Source organism: Diachasma alloeum, unplaced genomic scaffold (assembly GCF_001412515.2).
Source record: "Diachasma alloeum isolate Michigan unplaced genomic scaffold, Dall2.0 Dall_scaffold_00315, whole genome shotgun sequence".
Taxonomy (NCBI): Eukaryota; Metazoa; Arthropoda; class Insecta; order Hymenoptera; family Braconidae; genus Diachasma; species Diachasma alloeum.
This window is the reverse complement of record NW_021680454.1, coordinates 1076493-1088042: the sequence shown is the minus strand read 5'-3', so window position 1 is coordinate 1088042 and position 11550 is coordinate 1076493. Positions and strand designations below refer to the sequence as shown.

Here is an 11550-nt window from a genome sequence, read left to right as displayed (position 1 = left end):
TCAAAAGTATGTGGAAAAAGTGAAAACTGAAAAAGTTTTTTTTTTCAGATTTTAAAAGTGTCAGATTTTCCGTTTTTCCCGGGGGAAAGTCGACTTTCGCCAAAATCGAATTTTTTAGCCGGGTGAACGTTGATTCCAACTATTTAAGCGACGGGCTATTCAGAACTCTCAAAAGTATGTGGAAAAAGTGAAAACTGAAAAAAAAAATTTTCACCCTGAGCCAAAGGGTCAGATCTTGGATTTTTTCAGGGGAAAAGTCGACTTTCGTCAAAATTGAATTTTTTAGCCGGGTGAACGTTGATTCCAACTATTTAAGCGACGGGCTATTCAGAACTCTCAAAAGTATGTGGAAAAAGTGAAAACAGAAAAAGTTTTTTTTTTCAGATTTTCAAAGGGTCAGATTTTCCGTTTTTCCCGGGGGAACGTCGACTTTCGAGTCGACGACGAAAATTTAACAGCTGATAAATTGGGACATGTGATTTTCATCGGTCGTAGTGCTTTTTGCAGTGTCGAATGTCGAATCTGACCGGAAAAATTGCATCAATACCGCACCCGATGGAAAATGTTCCTCGAAAACAGCCAATTCCCGTAAAAAAGACATAACCAGAATTCCCCAAATTGTCACTTATTTCAAGTTATTCATTTCACTCCGAATAACGCCGTTTTTTCACGTTGAATGAATATTTAAATGTTTATGAAGAGTAAAGAGAAAGAGACAGGGGAGACATGCAACCGTTAGCCGATTGAGGCGTCTCAACTGCCCAAGCATCGGCCGCCTCTGCTTGCCCACCTGGAATGTCCGGATTGAGAGACAAAAAAGCGGTCAGTGCGGATGAGAGCCCCTGATAATGTTACGCCATGGCGTTAAGTGTGTCAATAGGAGAACAAATGGCCGAATGCTCTGGGCAAACTGGGCCACTCGATATTCATCATTTCCATTGTTCTGCGACTCCTTTTTGACATCTTTCACATTCTCTCGACAATGACTTCTCAAGGATATACAAGTACTTTGGCTATTTTTTCTCCAGTGAAATCCATACCGATAAATATATATTCTGAAAATTATAGGTTTTATGTATGGAATTGGTCTGATTTATATATAAAAGTTACATAAAATATAAATCTTACATTCGAACAATATATTAAATTGGCCTAGATTATTCGTAAATGCTTTTCTAATTTTATTTTCGAGTATCAGAGCTTTCATTTGAGCCCCCTTTGACCCCGAGTTCCCGGAAATTTTACAATGATTTTATTATTAAAATTTGCAGGTCTGAATTCGAATCTCAACATTCAACCGTTAAAAACCAGTTTAAAAACCTAAAAAAAAAACTAGAAAGTTTACTTTTGGAAAAACATTGACGAAATAATTGAAAATTTGCAATTTTTTAAAATTATGAGCATTTTCCATAAATAATTTATAAACAATCAACTTTCCGTCGTAAAAATCATCTGTTCTGAATCGTAACAAATTTATTCATATTCAGAATTTTACCAGAAATCAAATTAACGCCTAAAAAAAAATTTCGAAGGGTTAAGCTCTGTCAATTATTTATTCATAAACAACTAATGATTGAAAAAATAATAATTTTGAACAAAATGTATTAATTATAATGGCGCTGAATATTCATGGTTTTCTTCAAATTTTTCTTATGCAATTTAATTGACAAATTTGACGATAGAAAATTACAAAAGACACTTGGATATCCTTAAGGGGTATTAAATTATTTTTTGCAGTGCCTCCACGTCAGATAATTTTTATTCATCTTTTCCCTCCGTGTGATAATTGAAGAAGAAAGTTATGTTCTGTAATGAGCCTAACTTTTCCGTTGACCACATGTCGACTCTAGAATGATCATTAGGGAATAATGAAGAAGAAGTGTCATTCCCATCAGCTCAATTCTGTGATTGTGAACAAGCCATCTGACGTGCAACAATTGGGAGAATCTCGCCCCAGGAAACGGTCGATAAGCCTCCAATCAATGAACTCAACTTTCAGCTGCTTGGAGAGATGAACAGGAGCAGCTCGAAATTACGAAAAGTACGAAAACATCGAATGCCGCGTGACTGGTTCAAACTTTGCAAGCAAGAGAGAGGAGAGGAGCAAGTGACCTTAAGATGGAGGCGAGTACTCCTTGCTCACCTATTATTACCGAGAGGCTGGCACACTGTCAGTGTGCAATACATTACCGTAGGGTTAGGAGAGCCCAAAGGTATGCGAAGCCACTTGGTGCATCGGGGCGAACTAAAGGTTACTGGGTTTCGACTTGCGCAAAGTCCACTTCCTTTCAATTCCACTGAAACATTTTCTGAAGGTACCGAACACCTGAGGTGTTCGGTACAGGTGTTCGATAATCCTGAGAGACCAAATTAGTTCTGCCGAAAAATTATGTTGTCCTGAAGAGATCTTTTGTCGTGTCCAATCAATTTACTTGAGGACAAGAAGAAAGCTTCCACCAAAACATGATAATTTTCGTAGTAGTGATTGTTCTCGTGAGACATTTATATGTCTTTCGGGTAAATACAATCGTTCTACAGGGAATTTTACTTCGCTCCCAGATTACGTTTCGAAACGTAATTTTTACGTCTTTTTTCTGGTAATTTTTATTGAATATTTCTTCCCGTGTACAATTTTCTTGCAGACAACTGTGTTATTGGCAAAACTAAATAATTTCGAGGGGACAATTTTTTTTTGGGAAAAAAATATTCTTTCCTCGTCAATGTATTCTTTCTGTGGTATAAACCTATGGAGTTCTCTCAGATCAAATGATTGTCGTGCAATAGATTATATTTTTTGCTGTCAACAGTTGGAATTCTTCTAGGGATATTTCTGATGATCACGACAAAAATTTAATTTTTGTGAAAGATATTAAATTTCCTTCTATCAAGTTGGTTAATTTCCCTCAAGTTAAGCTGTTCCACTCCACCAAATACTCTCACGTGGAATGACTTCTCACACTGATAATTGTCATCAATTTGAAAATGAAAAGATTGTGACCAGAATGGACTTAATCTTGGAAATTTATCTTCTCTCCAAGCGCAAAGACTTCAAAATTTTGTATCTCGCCAGGTTTTCAAATGAAAGAAAATGATCAAATTCGCAGTATACATAGATCATTGAAGAGTATTTTTGCGGAATTTTGACGGTCATTAGTTTTATTTTCAAAAATTTTGCAGGTTTCCGTCTCCGAGAATTCCTATCGCGTTTTCAATAGTCAGGGTCTTCAGAGCCCCTTCCTCCTCCATCTCCGACGCTTAAGCAAAATGTTTTACTGGTTTCGCGGAATCACTCCGCGCTTCCTGCTTCATACTGCGCCAGCAATCCAAGGTACGAGACCCGGTCTCGCTGCAGCGCTGCACGTACTACTATCAACACTGAAAGTATAGACCCCGAGGGATTTTAATGGTCAAGACGTGTCACCGAGAGATATGAAACCATTTCATGTTTCATAATTTTTGAATTATTGCTGGGATTAGGAATTATTAAGGAAGATGAATTAGCAGAACCTGGGAGGATTGAGGAAGACGAATTACGGAATTTAATGAAATATCTCTCCGAGGATTTAATAGCGACGATTACCTCAGGTTTATAAATTCAGTAAGCGAAATGTCGTAATTTAATTTTGGTACTTCTGACGCGGAAGCGAGTGCTTACGAGAGAAAATGCCGAAGAACTTTTTTTAAAGAGCCGGGAATTTACCGGCCGGAGGCAATGGCTTTTTCCAATTTTTTACATTGAATTTCGCGGGAATTGAAATTAAATTAAATCAGAGTTGTCACAGCGTTTACCCGTTAAACAACTATTCCCGAATAAATACCAGTTTTATTTGAATTTATTCATCGGGAATCCACCAACGCAAAGAAGCTTATAATATTCAAGAAAATGTTTATCGAGCAAACAAAATAATTCCCCAACAGGATTCGCTAAATTACCTTGTTTGTCTGTTGAAGAAAACTAACAGTAAAAAAAAGTATCTCAGCTAAATTTCTTTCAGCCCGGGGCTCTTGACTCATTCACTGTCATTAATTCTCGTTCGATCGTAATGACAGGGTCACGAAGTGCTCGAAAATTTCGAGGCAATTGTTGGCTCTAAAAAAAAAACAACAAACTGGTTTCGCGACACGAGACAGGAGAGCGGGAGAGGTTCTCCGGTATAACCCTGACACGCACAAAGAGGTTACACACAAAAGAAACGGAGCGACTACAAAGGAGCTGGAGAATTGTGAGAGGAGAAAAAAAGAAATCATTCTCTTTTTTTTTTGTTAATTTTTCTGTTTCGTCTCCGACGTATCTCAATTTCATTTTTACTCTTTTCACTCGGTTTAGCCGCTTGATTCCGGGGGAATGAGATTTATTCCGGGTGGGTATACAAGGCGCGAATGTTTACTTTCTACGAGACAATACGCGATATTCCTGGAGTCTTGCGTTGCTTTCACGATTGTTTGAAGCTTCTCATGCTCCTGACTTTTCCGTTCGGGAGGAAATGGTTTTAGTACTTTTAACGCCTTGGCCTTCTCTCACCTTGTTGGGATTATTAATCTCCTTTTTTACGGTGTTTGAAGCTCACATTCACCCGGAAAAAGGGGAAAAAGAGAATTTTTAGAATAATTTGATTTCGAAATGACGAGGGCCTTTATTTATCGTGCTGATGAGTTTACTACGTCAGTTTTAATGTGAAACAAGTGGAAAATTGCTCTTGTATTACACATAGTATAGTTATTTTTGCTAATAGATTAGCCATATATTCTATCATGTATAATTCATTATTTATTTCATTTTATTAAATTGAGTAAGATTTCTTTTCAACTAATTTTGTCAGATTTTCAACTTAGTTGAATGTTATCATCATCATTATTCTTATTATCCCTTTCTTCTGTACAACCGATTGTCTTTTTTCGAGCTGATAAAATGAGCCCGTCTCGCCCCGTCTCGACAGTAAATAATATTACATTACCCTCAGCACTTAAGAGGCGTAGGTACCCACAGGAAAGACGAGTGCACAGGAAGCCTATGGGGACCTGCGGTCGATAAGTCGAGTTTCACAATTTTTTTCCCCGTTTTTTTTTAAATTTATTTTAAAGACTCTTCCTATCGTGTTTACACCGGTAATTCTGCGGTTTCTCCCCTCCCTCGGGACACGATACGAACCAAAACCAGAGACATAGAGAAAAATGATCGGACGTTGCAAGCAACATTTCCACTGAAGTTTCACCGAATTTTCGCATTGAAAATTCATAATTTCATCGAGAAATCCGTGAGAACTGTAAATTCCAGTTGAATTATGAGGAAAATTAATGAAAAATGAAGAAAATTCCGAGGAATCTCTACTTGAACTCCAAATTACTCAGAATTTTCAGGGAATTCCTTCACAATTTCCTGGAAATTCACGGGAATTGGGCAGCGAATAATCATTTTCACGTAAAAATTCATGTAAATTGTAGAATTTCAATCTTCCTGCCGCTAAAAAAATGGGACTTCACCCGAATTTTCAGAGAAATTTGAAATTCCATTGACTTTTTCCCCTTAAATTGAACTCGACGTCTTTTTCTGGAAAATTCAACTAAAGTATTTAACCTGTGAAAGGATTTTTTTCCACATGATTGTCACAATATTTTCACTGAATATTCACTTCAATTTTCCATGCGGTTTTCAAACCCATCGTGGAACCACTTTCGCCCACTTTGGTGCACGCAATACAACGATATATATCACGATTTCGCTGGTTGAATGCATTTGATTGTAATAATGTGATTGGGAGGAGAAAGATGAGGGAATTAACGATAATCCAATTTCTTAACTTTCGTTTGAAGAAAATATTTAATCGTAAGGGAATTAGAGTCGAATTTAATTCTCCAGGCGAGTGGTGGAGAACGGGAGATATTTTTTAAAATTACAGTTGCAGGTCTGATGAGTTTATTTTTGCGATAAAAATTTTTCATTCACTTCTGATTTTTTTTACATCAAACAAAACTTGTTTCAGAATTTTTTTTTCAATGAACAACTGTCGGGACAATATTGGAAGTATCTCCTTTCAAATTTCACATTTTATTCATGAGAATCTCCAGTGACTTTTTCTACAGACTCAAAAGATTGATAGAAATATAATTTTTTGAAGATTGTCTCTTGGCCTTTGAACGCTTATGTGATGACACGTGAGTATTCAATTTAGTCCTCGAGGCCAGACACGATCATTAATTAATCAGCTTGGTGGCTTATTTATGGCTCGTTATAGCCAAGAAAAATCGAGGATTGGAGCCTTATGCAACGAAACTGGCTTTGCAACATTGATCGTTGACATCACTCCACGATCGATTTATCGGCTTTTCATGTTTTTCATCATTGGGGGGATCATCGCTGGTGATGCAGAATAAACATCACACAAAGTCCATAATTTCTGAATATAACTGCTGCAACGCGCAGGTAAACCCCATTTGCGAGGTGACTAATACTGGTGATGAAAATTATCCGGACGTTATTTCCTTTGTTGCATGTGGAAGTTTGGAAATATTAATTAATCAGGGATATGCAATCTGCGATTTAAATGATATTTTTGCTAGCAAATGGAAGCTTTGTTATTGTTCAAAATTAAGTTTTGAATTTTTTTGCGTTATATCGACTCGAAGTGAGTTTTTGAATGGATGGAATTGAATCTTTTTTTTTTCAAATGTAGGTATTGTTGAGCCCTATCGATCCCCATTAATTAAAATTTAATTCATCGATTAGTTTTTTAATTTTCGATTTTTTTTCGAAAATCGGTTGCCCCAGGGTAACTGAAAAAATATTCTGAATTGATTGAATGATGGCTTAAAAATTTTTTTTTGATGTCCTTTTGATCGAGTTCGAAGATGAAGGCGATAGCAATAATCGTTATTGGATTGGTTGTACAGGAGAAAGGGATAATAAGAATAATAATGATGATAACATTCAACTAAGTTGAAAATCTGACAAAATTAGTTGAAAATAAATCTTATTCAATTTAACAAAATGAAATAAACAATGAATTGTACATGATAGATAAAAATGATGTGCAAAATAACTACGCAATTCCCCACTCAAAATAACATGAAACGATAAATGACATGCAATAGAAGAAAAATATGTGAAAAATGTGTGAAAATATTGAAAAATCATTTGTCGCTCCAGCGATCTCAGTGACGTTACGTTCCAATAATTCCGGTATAAGCCTGGAGTGTATAATAATGAAGAAGTCAAGTGTAACCGTGGAATCGTGAACAATCCGTCTCGATATTTTTGTCTTCTGGGGTAATGCCTCGGCACGCCCCCTGGCAATCGATAGATATGGATAATCATATTTCATACCGAGGGAAAATTCATCGACCTGTTTATTTTTTCGCCAATTGCACGATGATAAGAGACACTCGACCTCGAGTTTCTCTCGAGTAAGAAAAATTCTGTAGTGAGATGAGGTGCTTTTGATTGAAGAAAAACTTTCTGTTCAAGTTGAAAAAGATAATGAGTATTCATCCTCATTTTTATTTAATTATAATCAACTATTGCAAATTAGTTATTAATTAAAATTAATTATTCTTTTCAATAAAATATTCTTCGGACTTCACAATTCCTCCTGAATATAAATTCTCCTTCTAAACTTGATTAAATTCATCTTTAAAACTAAACTTCAATATATATTCCAAAAACTTATCCTCAAAGTGCGTTCGTTCGAACGATTAAATGTAAATTTCCTACAATTCCAAGACGGTTTGAATTCCAAATCGCTAAATCCCCCAATCGATGCACCCGTAATGCCCCAATGGATAAAAAAAATACAAGACAAACAGATGCTCCATGGAAATTAGATTTTAGGTGGACCGTTAGAAGCAGCCGAGGAAATATTTAATGGAACGCGCGGGATAAATGCTCCGTGGCCGAGGAAAGGCGGCCACCTGCTTCCTCAATGCCCCCAGTACAAACTTCACTTAGCATCCGCATGTATTCATACATATCTCTTATTCCACACTTGCAATTCACGGTCATGGATACGTGTGTATGCAAATAACAATTTGTAAGATGAATTTGTGGTATTTAGGTTGCCAGGGGAGATAAGTAGTTGAGACGAGATCGCGGAGTGAATTTTCCGGGGAATGGGCCGGCGGGGTGAGGTGATCAGCCGTGAAACACCGCCACGGTACTATTCGCAAGGTGAGCATTGTAATTGGAAAATCTGGTGGACCGGAACACACTCCAAAATCCGTTTTTTCCGCTTCCTAGGAACCGGCGGAGGTCCTAGTGGAGGAGAACGATGAAATTTTTGATTCGTTAATTCTACGTTCAGAGGGATACGGATAAGTTGGCAGAGTCGTTTTATCAGCGATAGTAACAATTTTTTGGAACAATAGCTAGCTTTGGGACAAGAATTTTAGTTCAAATGGTTGGCCCTAGATTTTTTCTGATTTTTAATTTTATTCGGTTTATTTGGTATTGTTTAAAATTTTCGTCTGAATTTTACGTGCTAAATCCTGGAAATTTTTATAGTGTTTAATTTCCATTGTAATTTCGGGCAATTTTGTCTTTGAAAAATCAAATATTCCATTGATTTTCTGTTCAAATGATCTGGAATTCAATAAAATACTTGATTTTTCAGTTAAATTATTCTGTGAAAATTCAGAAAAATGAGGAAAATTCAGGAAAATTTTTGTCATTTTATTTCTAAATATTCATGTTCCATTGAAAATTCAATGGAGTTGTGAAATTTTCATCTCACTCCCGCTGAAAATAAAATATCATGAATTCTTCAAAATCCAATTGAATTTTGGATTCATGAATTTCTTCTAATTTTACCTAAAACTGGAAATTTCATTATCATTTTCCGCTAAATCCGATTCAATGTCTCTCTCATGAGAATTATCATATTTTCCATGAAATTCCAAAAAATATCTAACAGTGTAATTTTCAACTTGATTTTTTTGGTTGAAGCAAAACTTATTTGAGAAGAAATTAGCTCTGCCGAAAAATTATACGTTCCAGTGCATGAAATATGATATTCGATAGACATTAAACTCCCATGAAATTTCAACTGGAATTATTGATGAACGGAGCGTCACGTTACTTTCAAAATTGGAAAATATTGTCATTCCTCTCGCGACGAAGAGTCAATTTATTCAAAATCAAATGACCAATTCTCTCACATAAATATTCCGTCTGGAACCTATCGCCCGATTAAGAATCCTTTTAAATCCTTTTAAATGGAACGATAAAAGAAGACAATCAACGCATCGGAACACCGCGGACGATCAGCCTGGTCCATTCTGATTTAATTACATAAACTGGAATTTCGAAAATGTCCGTAAGGGACATTCCTCTGTGTATGGGTATCTATTAGGCTATTTAAATTTCCCTAATATCGAATCCATAAAAACTGTAAACTCCCAGCTGTAAGTTTCTTTCTCAACTATTTTCAGTTCTTTCCTAATCACGTACTTTTCGGATCGTTGCGACATCATCGACATTCATGCTCTGGGCTCTTTAAAGTCGTATGAATAAACTCCAGTTGAGTCGTTGAGTCTAACGAGGAAAAATTAATTCAAAAGCCCGAAAGCCCAAAAAATTATTCTTCAATTATTTTTATAACACGCCATTTTGGCCATGCAAAAACAAATTATTTATTACAAAAGGTAGAATAGATATTTTATTAATTTTTTCTGATTGTTCGAAATTTTTTCAAGACTTTAATTTTTTTTCCAACTTCGAGAAGTTCATTTTCTCCTAGGATTCCGTGTAATTTTTTTTACTTTGAAATTAATTATCAATAATTATCATCAACAATTAATTATCAAAAATAAACATGTAGAATATTTTTGTGTACATTTTAATCTTCAAAATTCAAGTTATGTTTATATTTTTCAACACAGTTAGACATTTTTTAAAAACTACAAATTAAAAAAAAAATTAAATTAAAAAAAATGGGAATTTGAATTCAATTTAAGATCAAATCGTTCACTGAATCTCTCATTCAAATTGGAAATTCAGGGAAATTGTTGCTTGAATTTTCAAAATTATTTACCAATTTTCATTATCATGTGGACCTAACAATTGCAATTCCATTGAATACTCCAGAATTCAACAGATTTTTCAAGAACAAAATACACAAAAATTTCGAGCGAATGCGCGATTTTTAAAAAAATCACGATTTTTTACTTGAAATTCCCGATTTCTCCTCCTCATCAAACTCAAATGACTGCACATAGACTAAACATGATCATACGACGCCCCGAAATTGAGGAAATGAAAGCTCCCGCAGGCTAAAATGCAGAATAGCCAACGTTTTCGTAATCCCCACTGGTGTTACCCCTTGCAAACGTAACATGAGAGCCTAAGTGGTTCAGGGAATAAAAGTTTAATGTACATTAAGAAAATCATCACTCAACTCTAATTTCAGTCACCTTTTCTCCCACCCCATAAAAATTCACTCTACGAAAATTATTCTCCTTCTCAAAATTGCGTAAGCGACTGAATTTTCCATAATAAAAAAAAAATACTGAGCGCGTCGTACTCACCTTCAAAAGAGAATATCTAATCCATCTGTGGTATCCAGAATTTCACTCACTCCAACAATTCAATTTTCATCACTCCAGTGTTAAAATAATTTCCATTCAATTTAATCTCATTTATGATTGAGCATAATCACGTTTAGTGTGCACACAACAGTATTCACGTGTTGCAGCTCTCATTTCACCTTTCACAGTAAATAATGAAGCACTCCTTAACTCTTTGTTTACAAATAAATGAACTGTTAAACCGAGATTAATGTAAAGCGTACGGGCACTGTGATAAAAACTAAAGGTAATCGCGGGAGACCTTTCTCTTTTTCTCGATATTTCTGTTTTTGTTATAATCGCTGTTTTTTTTTAATTTTTTGTTTCAATTGGCATGCGAAGGGGCACCGTGAACCGCCCGAGTCGAGTGCCACCGACGAAGTGAGAGGCCTAGTCGCACTCGTGAGTGAACCAGTGACGTCACCGGTGGACTCCTCTCCTTTACCATTCCAATGAGGAATACGAGAAAGGTGGCTTCCCCACTACCTTTTTTCCTTCGCTGCTCCCTTTAGGATTATTCCTTTAGCTTTATTTTCAGCGAAATATTTTGGCTTGTGTTCAGCATCTGTCGCTCAGGGTTCAGCAATTGAATCCGGGTTTAGATGCGATTTGGGCAGGTTTTTGGAAAGTGTTAGGAGAATATTGAAATTTAGATGCACGCAGAAAACTTGTTTATTTGAATTAAGTAAAGTTTATTAGGGTGGAATGAATTATTTATTTGAATCTAATGGAGGATTTATTTAATTTAATTCATTTGGCAATTTATTTAATTTATTTCAAATGAAGGCTATTCAATTCAAATGAGTATTTTTTTTTTGGGGGTGCGATTTAAGGGCGAAAAAGACATGAAATTGGAGTTTTCACTGAAAATTTAATGAAATTTCATATTTTTTAGATGAGGATTGCTCTACTTATTTGAATTTTAAATGAAATCTTGAATATTCAGTGCCTAATTATGATTATTTTTCAATTAATTCAAAATTCAAGAATGGATTT

General features: G+C 35.5%; 1 protein-coding gene across 1 annotated transcript in view; it reads right to left on the bottom strand.

The window, feature by feature from the left end:
- The window catches only part of LOC107040044, a 53805-nt gene extending 42889 nt beyond the window's left edge, over window positions 1-10916 (bottom strand). The window contains exon 1 of the mRNA XM_015259961.2: window positions 10516-10916. The gene's annotated coding sequence lies outside the window, so the exon portion shown is untranslated. The remainder of the gene's footprint in view (window positions 1-10515) is intronic.
- Between the last annotated feature and the right edge of the window lie 634 nt (window positions 10917-11550).